The sequence below is a fragment of the Procambarus clarkii genome, chromosome 4 (assembly GCF_040958095.1).
Source record: "Procambarus clarkii isolate CNS0578487 chromosome 4, FALCON_Pclarkii_2.0, whole genome shotgun sequence".
Classification (NCBI taxonomy): Eukaryota; Metazoa; Arthropoda; class Malacostraca; order Decapoda; family Cambaridae; genus Procambarus; species Procambarus clarkii.
In genome coordinates this window covers 33,188,244-33,199,765 of record NC_091153.1, presented here as the reverse complement: position 1 = coordinate 33,199,765, position 11,522 = coordinate 33,188,244, and positions in this window count along the sequence as shown.

Here is an 11,522-nt window from a genome sequence, read left to right as displayed (position 1 = left end):
GACCTCTGGGGACAGGGTCGGTGAGATATCAACCCCTAGATCTATCTCCTAGATCTGCAGGGGGTTCTCGGGGTAACTGGCTAGGGAGAATTTGTGTGGTATTATGGGCATTGTGAAGGGGAAAGGGAGGATTTGTGTTTGGGGTGAGGGGGGGCAGGTCTTATGGGGTGGTGGGTAGGTGTGTTCCTGTGGAAAATTCCACTCACCATATCCAGTTTTTCATGTAAGAAATGAAATATTTCAATATCATATCTATATTTTACCTCAGAATCATATCTACGGATGATTTAAGAATCATCTGTATCTACATTAGCAGCCTACATGACCATTTGGTCAAGTACACTATTGAGCTCAATGTCTCTTATTATATTGAACGTATGTGATCTCCAGAATCTAGAAGCTTCCATATAATAAAAAATTATTGGAATCAAAATAATAGTTTCCAATGAAGTATTTTCAAAATCCTTAATAATGAACAAATTGTAAGTAGTGAAGATTGAGACTACGACCGTGCTCAACACCTGAGCAGGTGAGCCAGTTAGGCCCTCTGCCCAGGTGTTTCACACCACCATAGTGTCAATTGGATCGGGGGGGGGGGGGGCACGTGCGTTGTCACGTGGTGCGATTGTGGGAGGTGTTGGGTGTCTGGAGGTGCGGGGTCGTTGTCTCGTGGGGTTAGTGTTTCAAAGTGTAAGTATAGGAACAGGTGAACAGGTGAGCAATAGTAATAGTGGTGGGGGGGGGCCCTACCCCTAACTGAGTAGGAGACAAAGATATTAAGATGTGTGGTTCGAGGTAGGGCATGTGAAGGAGGTTAAGGGGAGAGGGGAAGGGAGGGGAGCTGGCGGTAGCTTTGACTGATAGCACAGGTCTTTCATTCTCGTGTTTGTTTTATGTTGTGAAGTTTATATATTTTACCAATTCTCAGCCTACGGTGTGGGCCCCCAATATCTTCATCCGCGGGTGAATAGTTTTCATGTCGGAGTGGAGGGGTGTACACGGCAGGTCACAGCAACAAATGAGGGTTGGGAATGACCCGTAATAGTTTTTGTAAAGAGGGGAGGGGGGAGTGGAGGAGGGTCAACCCCTATCTTGCTTCCAAAGAGGTAAAGAATGTCGGACATACTCTCTACATGAGCACATGGTTTAGCTCTTTGAAGGTTGAGGCCCAATTGCAGTGAATAACAAAATTAGGTTCTACCATAGCCAGCCCAGCCTACCCCTCCCCTCCATGTTGTGCATGGCGTCGGCCAGGACATATGTGAACATCATTATAAGACATCTTCAGCATTTGAAGTCCCTCCATCGTCCCAGTCAACGGTATTTTACAATTTTCTCCGGCTTGTCAAGCTTGAACTCACCAGCAACAGTGCCAGTGAGGGAGGCCTACCACCTTAACGGCCGGGGCGGGATGGGGAAGGGCGGGGGCGGAGGGAGGCGCGTGAGGGAAAGTGAACCTTAGAGTAAGGCGTCACTAAGAAAACCCACTCACCGTCAGGTGGAGGAGGCTGGTAGTGGCCGCATTTCAAGCTCCCCTCACCACCCACCACCGCACCACCTCCCTCACGGGCTCAGTGAATGGTAGTGAACAATTTCTGCCTGTTTAGTGTATACTTTGCGGCCCCGACATACGAAGTGCATACCATGTATATATAGTGCCACAGTGATATATACACCTCAAAGTGCAGCACGATACTTAGTGCCATACACACCACAAAGTGCCAACCCCATATTCTCAGTGTCATACATACCCTGGGTTACACATATGTGAATGTACATTGTTTGTCATGTGTATAGCCCAATCGATACTATACCATCCCCCCAAACCGACCCCCCCCAACCTCACTACCTGAGCTGACCCTCGCCCCCCCCTCCCGGGCCTCTACACCCAGCTGCGGTTCGACACCCAGTTGCTGGCTCCACACCCAGTTGATGGCTCCACACCCAGTTCATGCCTCCACACCCAGTTACTGGCTCCACACCTAGTTGATGCCCCCACACTCAGTTGCTGGTTTCACACCCAGTTGCTGGCTTCACACCCAGTTGCTCTCTCTACACCCAGTTGATGCCTCCACACCCAGTTGCTGGCTCCACACCCAGTTGCTGGCTCCACACCCAGTTGATGCCTCCACACCCCAGTTGCTGGCTCCACACCCTGTTGCTGGTTCCACATCTAGTTGCTGCCTCCACACCTAGTAGCTGGCTCTACTCCCAGTTGCTGTCTCCACACCCAGTTGATGCCAACACACCTAGTTGCTAGCTCCACACCCAATTGCTGGCTCCACACCCAGTTGCTGGCAGTTGCTTGGCCATGACCCAATGTGTTTGCCCCCCACCTCGATAGAATAATGCACAGTTTAACTCTCCCAACTGAGTTGAAATGGAAGGGGTCCCAGAGGTCGTCCAGGACTCCACAAGCCTTGAGGTGCCAACAACTACTCCTATAAGAGGTTTGTGCCGAATATGCAACAAAAACACAGCCATAAACTCTAACGGTGGTGTTATCGGCATTCACACCGTCAGTGTCGGAAAACCCGACACCATTTAAAAATATTACATACAATAGGCAGATAATATTGCTGCTGTGTTGTATACACAAGTTAATCCATAGAAAATGTAACTTGTAGTGGAATTTTCCGTCAATAGAAAACGGGATATGATTGCCACATAGTACTATAAATTCACCAGCTATTATGTTGGGAATTATTCTTAAATACATTAGTCTTTGGACTTTTACCATCATAAAAACATCTCATTTGAGTTAACTTAATTATCAGTATCAAAATAGAGTAAATGTGACCCTTCTATCCCTTACTGACATCTGGACAAAGTGAGCCAGGAGCATCAGTAGTGGTGAAGGTCAGCCATTGTTAAGACCAGAGTCGTTGGAGCAAATTCAGCTCCAATAATTTCTCTTGGACGAAGTGTTATGGAGATCATATCTATTAATGTTCTACCATCATCAACACACTGTCAACAACCACAAGGGAAGTGTCTTTCCGAAATCTTATCTAAGTCATTATTGGCCAGTAATGTAGGTAGATATGATTAATTCCGGTTAGGACGCGAACGATCGACTCAACACAGGTAATTAAGCCTGGGTCCTTATCTAATAATATACAGTGTTTTCTCTGATATAGCTGTCATATATTAGGATTCCGGCTTTACAGCTAGTGCCCTTTGACAGGAACAAGAAGAGGAAGCAAGAATTAATCCTGGTACATCAGTTACTTGGGTGATGGAAGCTAGCCTCTCACGAGGATAATTTGATGTCTACATCCTAGTTATATCTGGTGGACTAAGCCTGCTGTACGATAAGATAAGGCACCTCCAGTTTTATATACTAATATATGTAGTTTAATACTGTAGTTTGATTGGGCTGCATATATATAAATTTAATATAAACCCCCCTACTAATGTGTAAGGATCGATTTGTGAGAATTTGCAGAAATACAGTCCACTTAACATCATACAAATTGCTATCGAAAGATATAAATTAATATATATATAAATTCTATATAAATTCATATAAATTAAATAAATATAAATCTCACAGGTTGGTTCCCACATTATATGGTCCTTTGAACCTAGATTATAAGGTCCTTTGAACCAAGATAGTACAGAAACGGTTCGAATCTCCCAAATTATATGGTCATTCGAACCTAGATAGTCTAGAGAGCTAGGTTATCATCAAATTAAATAAACTAGTGTAATAAATTAGTGAACAATACATCACCAAAGACCGGCAGAGTAGCCTCGAACGAGCTCAAGAGCCCCTCAACCCAGTCCTGCCTTACTCAGGGGTTTCATGGTCAACCACCAATTAGTGGTGTTATTTCGTGAAGTGACAGCGCTCATTTTAAAGGCAGTCAAATTAGTGGCTGTGCCCTCGCAAGATTCTTCACAAGTTTTGTGGTGTTAATTTCGCGAGAGATTATCCACGAATTTGTGGTGTAAATTTCGCGAGGTCACTTATAATATTTAATACTTCTAGATAATATCAGAAGTTTCTAGAGGCTAATTAAGAGGCTATCATCAAGAATTGTGTATATTATTTCTCTTAAATAGAGAATTATTTAATATATATTGCACTAGTGTTCACAATACAATATTTACTAATTGCCAACCAACAACAGGGTAGGATATTACATTGACTTGTTGAACTATTTATTGTTCATACTAGTCCCATTTTTACCATAGTTTAGTTGTACTATATTGAACAACCTAGCACCATTACAGGTGCAAAATGGTACAGGCCCTATTTTGGGTGTAATTTTTATCAACTCTAGTTGAGCTGTGTTTTTATAATAATTTACTTATGATCATTTTACCTTTGAGTGATTACTTAGTGTCTATACCATCCTAGGGTGATAATTGAGGAGCTAACTTAAACGTACTTCCAGTGACACTGGTTTATCACTCATATCATTAGTGTGTATGATTGTATATATATAATGTGTATTAATTTTAAGTGTTAACCTGTAGAAGAGGTAGGATTATAGCCTAGTGATAGCAGAATTTTACACTAGTCTACCATCAGTACTAGCTCACAATTTGTGCCAGTAATATCCAATTAACAAGTCACCATAACTAATCCACAGAAAGCAAAGCGTGCTTTAGTAGCTCGTAAACGTCAACTGACAAGAGATCTCGACCAATATGAACAGTTGTTATTTGAGCCTGTAATTAATTGTTGTCGGTTGAAAATACCACTGTTACAGATTCAAACCCAATTGCATCTATTGAAGGCAAATAGGAAATCTTACCAAAATCAAGTCCACGACGACGATGACATAGTAGTTGAAGATGTGGAACAATTCCTGTCTGACCTAGCACAATATGAAGAAGAAACTGAAGCCAGGTTGGAGCACTTCCACAGGATTATTGAATCAGAACAAATAACAAGTACATCAAATTAAGTAGATAATATTATGGATGATCTGGATCTTTTTGAGAATAAATTTCAAGCCAGATTAGATCCTTTAATCAACGAGGATATAGCCTCACCCACTACAGCATCACCTAATATTATACCACCAGAAATTAAACAGTTCTCAGACAATTTATCTACAGTCTCTGTTGATTCTGAAAACCCAATACCTGAAGCCACTAAGTTAACATGCCTCCAAACTGAAATTAAAGGTGAAGCTGAACCAGAAGTAGAAAATGTAAATGAAGATAGCTTCAGCACTAATTTCCCAGTCCAGTTTCCTAGGAATAATGCTGGCAATGAGAAAACTGTCATACATCTAGTACTACAATTGCTGGATTTACCTCAACCTGATCAGACTGCTGACTAATTACAATCCTCCAGCATGGAGTTTGAGTCACTACTAAGAACATTCAGTCTTAAGGTTGATATAACTACTAGTGAATGGATGACCAAAGTAGTCCCTCAACGAAAATTGTCCAGTGATATACTACATCAATTATACGCATATCAACATAACACCATCCTGACAGTACAGGACATCACTGAAGGTTTGCATTCCATCATAGACAAACAAACGATGATTAAATGGTGAAGTTAAAGCCTCTTGCGAACCTTCAGAAACAGAAAATAATAGTCAATTAGAGGGTAAAACAACTACGACAAATAAACATCAGCCAAGTACTCTCACATCAAGTTGGAGAAAATCTGACAATGCAGCAGAATCCTCCAAGCCTACTGTTACTAGTTCACCCAAACCGGTAACTTCCAAGCGTGCAGTAGGCTGGGGGACATGTACATTCTGCAAAAAGAAACATTCAACATACCGTTGTGCTAATTATCCATTAGCTCATTGAGTTCATGAGGTCTCAGTGGCAAATAAGTGAACAGTAGCCTAAACAGCTACAAGTCATTGCAACCAATGTCACTGAATCCACTGCAGTCTCAGAACCATACTTGACTTTAATGATGGACTATTCAATCCTCTGAATTAACTAAATTAAACCCCAATTAATCTGACGACTGATTTTGATACATTTATTATTTAATCAAGATGAATTCCATGGGCCTCAGTGTTTATATATCAGTGACCTGAACAAGCATCAAGTTATATCTAATGTCACTGATCTCACTGCAGTCCCTGAATCATACGTGACTGTAGTATTTGATCATATTCAGTTTTCTGGGTTAAATAATATGTATTTAGGCTATAATTTTTGCCTCTCAGGAGTTAACAGGGAAATGAAATCGCATTAGACTTCTAACCCCTGCAACTCGAGTATGGGACATCCGTCCTGTATGAACAGACGCACAAATGTGTGATTACTAACTACTGTCAGGGTTCACCCCCTTCCAACCTGTGGTTGGGGTCGTCCCACGGGTCTTAGCCCCTCAGTATCAGGCGCCACTGCTCGCCCTTGGGCTCCCCCAGTCAACTAAGGGCTGGCCTTATACACCCCAAGCGAGAGGGGAGGTTCAAGTCTACCTGTGACCCACCTGAACCTGTCCGTCCTGGCACTGGGACGTTTTCTCCTTTTTTATCTGGTCTGTTCTAAGGTCGCCAGCTGGGTGTTTATACTCATACCCCAGCAACATGTCAGTGGTCTTACTGGTTATCTTAATTAAGGATGCAATGTCACGTGCAGTACAAGGTGTCACTAATGGTCTCAGAAATCTATATATAGCCCTAGAGAATGGAGGCTCACTTAAACTCATCAGTTAGTTTAAAAGTTTACTGAAGACAAAGCATATATGCACATATAAATTGCATAAAGAAATTTGTTACTAGTGGAAACATCTGCTGGTGGCAACACTCTTCTTGACACGCCTCTGGCAACACGATCATCTGGCTGGGTCCACACCTCGAGTCGCGGGCACACACCTCACGCCACTGGCAGCAAGCACGATCAGCCGACAGCTCCAACTGTCAGAACGTCCTGACTCTCCCCCCGCCTCTAGCAATGCGATCAGCTCGGCGTTTCAGAGTTCGTTGCTGGCTCTTTGCACACCAGCTACCACCTCCAGGATCACTAACATTCCTGCCTTAATGCTCACACACACACCTAAATGAGCTCTTGGCTCCTAGCCTAATATTCTGTCACTTAGACAATAAAATGATGAGTTGAAATGTTCACAACATATAAAATACCCTAGCTCACCTAGATCAAAAGGGGTAAAGGGAGGGACAATTATCTACCCTATATCATTCCAACCAAGAAGTCGACTCTTCCTCTTTTGAGGGATGCTGAGGTTTCTGGTCCTGGCTACTGGTCTCCTGATGAACAGTTCCCACACACAGGTACCTCCGTTGTCGTCCTCCACTCTCACTGGCACTGCCGACACCTCGCAGTCCAGCACAGCTTCCTCTCGCCTCACTGCCAGTAGATTTAGCCCGGCCGTAGCTTTTTGCTTGATGTGGAATACTGGTCCTCTGGGCGTCCCAGACGTCACCAGCCTAACGTTCCCTCTGCTGCAGACTCTTGATAGAGCTCTTGGCTCTCTAATCCGGTCCATCCTTGCTACTGGGCACTCCATGGAAGTTGGATGGCTTCTCAGATTGTCTGCAGAATCGAAGCAAAGCTTAAATCTACTGTAAAGGGCTCTCTAGATCTCGCTCGAGCGCGTCCTCCCTCTTTTGTGTTTCGTGATGTACTCTTCCCGCCCAGGCGCCAGCCGCCCCGAGAGCCCTCCGCCTCGTGACGTCACACCGCCCGAGGGCTCTCGTCATTGGTCACTTCCGGCACGTGACCTCACCTTTCCAATCATTTGCCAGGAGGCGTCACGACGTCTTGGCGAGAAACAGGATGGCTCGACACTGTCACAAGCGGCTTATGCCCCAAAACACAAGCGGCTTATGCCCCAAAAGGCATAAGCCGCTTGCATTATCAAACTTAGCTGGCCATTTTACAGCCAGCTTAATCACGCTCCAAGCTTTTCCACACATGGAAATGTTCCCTGAACATCAGAGAATACTTAGGCTACGGAGATATGACTCTTCTAAGCTGAGAAGGAAGAAATATAGGGGTGGGACACCGTCACATACCCCTCCCCTTAAAATTAGTCATATCTGATCAGTGCACACGATAAAGGGCATCTGCCCCTACTTTCTCTTTTCCCTTATGTGCCTTATCTCTAACCAATATTCTTGCAGAAGTAACGCCCACCTCGTTAACCTCTGGTTTGAATTCTTCATTTTGTATAGGAAGGTCAATGGGTTGTGGTCAGTGAATATCAATACAGGTCGCGCACCTCCTCCCACGTTCACATCGAAATGTTTTAAGGACATGACCAAAGCTATGGCCTCTTTCTCGACGGTATTGTAGGCGCGCTGGTACTTTACAAACTTCTTTGAGTAGAAGGCCACTGGTCTGAGTACCTCGTCTCTTTCTTGGGCCAACATGGCTCCTATTCCCACGTCACTGGCCTCGACATATAGAATGAATCTCGCCAAGAAGTCTGGGGATATCAGAAAAGGGCCTCTGTCAACAGGCTCTTCGTCTTTTCAAAAGATTCCTGGCAAGCCTCCTCCCACTTCCATCTCTCATTCTTGGACAACAACTCCATCAGAGGATGGGCTGCAGTGGAGAAATTCTCGCAGAATCCCCCTGTAGTAGCCCATCGTTCCCAGATATCGAAGTAATTCCTTCCTTGTTCTGGGCACGGGGTACTCTTTGATTGCTGTCACCTTCTGATCATCTGGGGGTCACTTCTCCTTGTTCTACAATAGGTCCCAAGTACTCCAGACGAGCCTTTCCAAACTTGCTTTTTGCTAGATTCACTGTCAAGTTCGCTTCCTCAAGCCTCCTGAACACTTCCTTGAGTCGGATTAAATGTGTCTCCCAACTGTCAGCGTACACTACGATGTCATCTATATACACCGTACATCCTTCGGCCCCCCGAAGCACCTCATTCATCATTCTTTGGAAGCAACTGCCGCTGTTTCTCAATCCGAACGGCAGCACCTTGTACTGATATAGCCCGTCCGGCGTGACGGAAGCAGAAATCTTCCTCGCCTCCGGGGTCAGTGATATCTGGTAATACCCTTTCAAGAGATCGACCTTCGACACGTACCTGGCGTTGCCTACCTGGTCGATACAATCATTCACGCGTGGAATAGGATGAGAATCCGACACGGTGATGGTGTTTACCTTCCGATAATCCGTACAAAAACGGCATGTCCCGTCGCTCTTCTTTACCAACAAACACAACAATGAGTCTATTTTCACGTCCGTGAAAATAGACTCATTCTCCCTCAAAATGGTCATCAATTCGGCCCTCTGCTTCCCTTTCAGATGTTGTAACTTCTCTTCGATGCTTCCTAGACTCTCGGTGTTGGAGACATGAGTGCCATCAGCACGGGCCCATTTTCCTTCTTCCTCCGGTAATTCTTGGTTGAGGCTCATACACATAACTGTTCTGCCCTCTCCTTCTGGTCGCATCGTCCCGTTCCGAACGGTGGCCTTCCCTTCTTCCTGGAAATACGGCTTCAGACGATCTATATGACACATCTGCATCTTACGGGGTCAGTCCGGCTTGCTGATTTCATAGTTCACCTATCCTATCCACTTTACAACCCTGTATGGTCCTTCGAAACGCGGTTCAGTCACCTTGCTCCTTCCGGGCAGCAGTACCATCACCCGGGTCCCAACCTGAAGCTCCCTTGGGACGGCCTTCCGATCATACCAATCGGACATCTTCCTCTGGGCCCTCCTCAGATATTCGGCCGCCAACTTCTTCGCACTTCCAATTCGTTCCCTGAATTTATACACATACTCGTCGACTGTTTTCATGGCCACTCCCGACGTCAGCTGTTCCTTCAGCATCGATAGGGGACTACGAACCTCGTGCCCATACACGAGTTGAAACGGTGAGAATCCCAGAGACTCCACAACTGCGTTCCGTATCACAAATAACGCTGGATACACGGCCTCATTCCATTCTGCTCCTTGTTCGGCGCAGAACACTCTTAACATGGTCTTCAAGGTCGAGTGGAACCTTTCAGTCGCTCCTTGTGACTGCGGTCTGTAGGGCGAAGACCGAATCTGGGTTTCCCCCAGCTTGCAATAGTTTGTCTAAACCATCTCAACTGGAACACACTCCCACAATCAGTCTGAATCTCTTTGGGTATCCCCACCCAAGAGAAAAAAACGTTGGAGCTGTCCCATAATACTCTTTGATGTTAGCTGCCGCACTGGGACCGCTTCCGGAAACCTCTTTGACGCACCCATAATCGTCAGCAAGTAGTTGTTCCCTCTCTTCCTTCGGGGCAAGGGTCCCACACCGTATATCAGTAGACGCTCAAACGCCTGTCCGAAAGCAGGGACAGGAACCAGAGGGGCCCCTCGGTATTGTCGGCACGTTCTTTCCAGCCCTCTGACAAGGAAGACACGTTTTACAATGACGTCTTACGTCGGCGTCCATTCCCGGCCAATAGAAGTGTTCCCTGATCCGGCTCAGCGTCTTGGTCACTCCTAGCTGTCCTGCAGGGTCCACTGAGTGCACCAACTCCAGCATTGCTTCTCTGCATCGAGTCGGTTACACTACCTGGTGCTTCACTCCCAGTGCCTCCATATCGGCCTCCGTCCTCACTGGCCTCCACTGCATCATCAGCATCCCCTCTTCTAAGTAGAAATGCGTAGCAGTCTAGGTTCCAGCGCAACCTCCCACGGCCTCTCGTATCAACTCGGGAAATTTCTCCCGCTGCAGCTCGCCCAGTCGAGTGCGATCCAACTCTAGAGGACTGGTGAGAGTTATCTGTACTCCGTTATCCGGGTTCCCACTGCACTCCATCTGTCCTCCAGGTTCCTCGAAGAGTCGATCGATTCCTCGATTCCTAGGCTGTCAGGCACGTCCTTTCCAGCCTGACCAGATCCACTTGTTTCGCCTTTGACACTCTGTCTCGGTAATACTGCGCACACAGGGAACGCTCCCTCAGCGATCTTCCTCGCGTTTCCCTAGGTGTCCGATGCACTGCCTCCCTCTCAATAGTGTTCCAAACACTCCTCGCCCTTAACGAGGTTTGGGAGTACACATCCCCCACATGAGTCATTTCCCAGAATGACCTGGGCCTCCATCTTAGGCATCGAGGCGCAGACCCCTACCACTAGGGTCTTGCAGCCGTAATCAGAGTCCAAAATAACCTCGTGAAGGGGCATTCTCACTGGGCCACCCACAGTGGTCACCATGGCCACCCCCACACTGGTGTCCTCATATCCTTCAGGGAATAGGGTCTCACTCACCAGGTTAAAGTCTGCTCCAGTATCTCTCAACATCTTCACTGGAATGGGGTCGGCCCCTTTTATCTTCACAGTACCTTCACAAATAAATGGATGGATCTTTTCCTCCCTTTCTAGTGGAGGTCTGCTCAACACATTCTTGGCTCCTTGGTCGTCCATTCTGACCAGTGCCACATTTCCACGTTGCCTTGGGCGACCACACTCACGTGCGAAATGTCTGCGCCCGCCACAATTAAAACACCTGACTCTCCTAGGAGGCGACTCTCCACCTGTCACTTGAGCCACACTCCCGGAAACTGCCGTCCCATGGATCCTCCTCGCGCCCCCGGTCGTTGTCTCCCTGGCAGCGTTCCTCG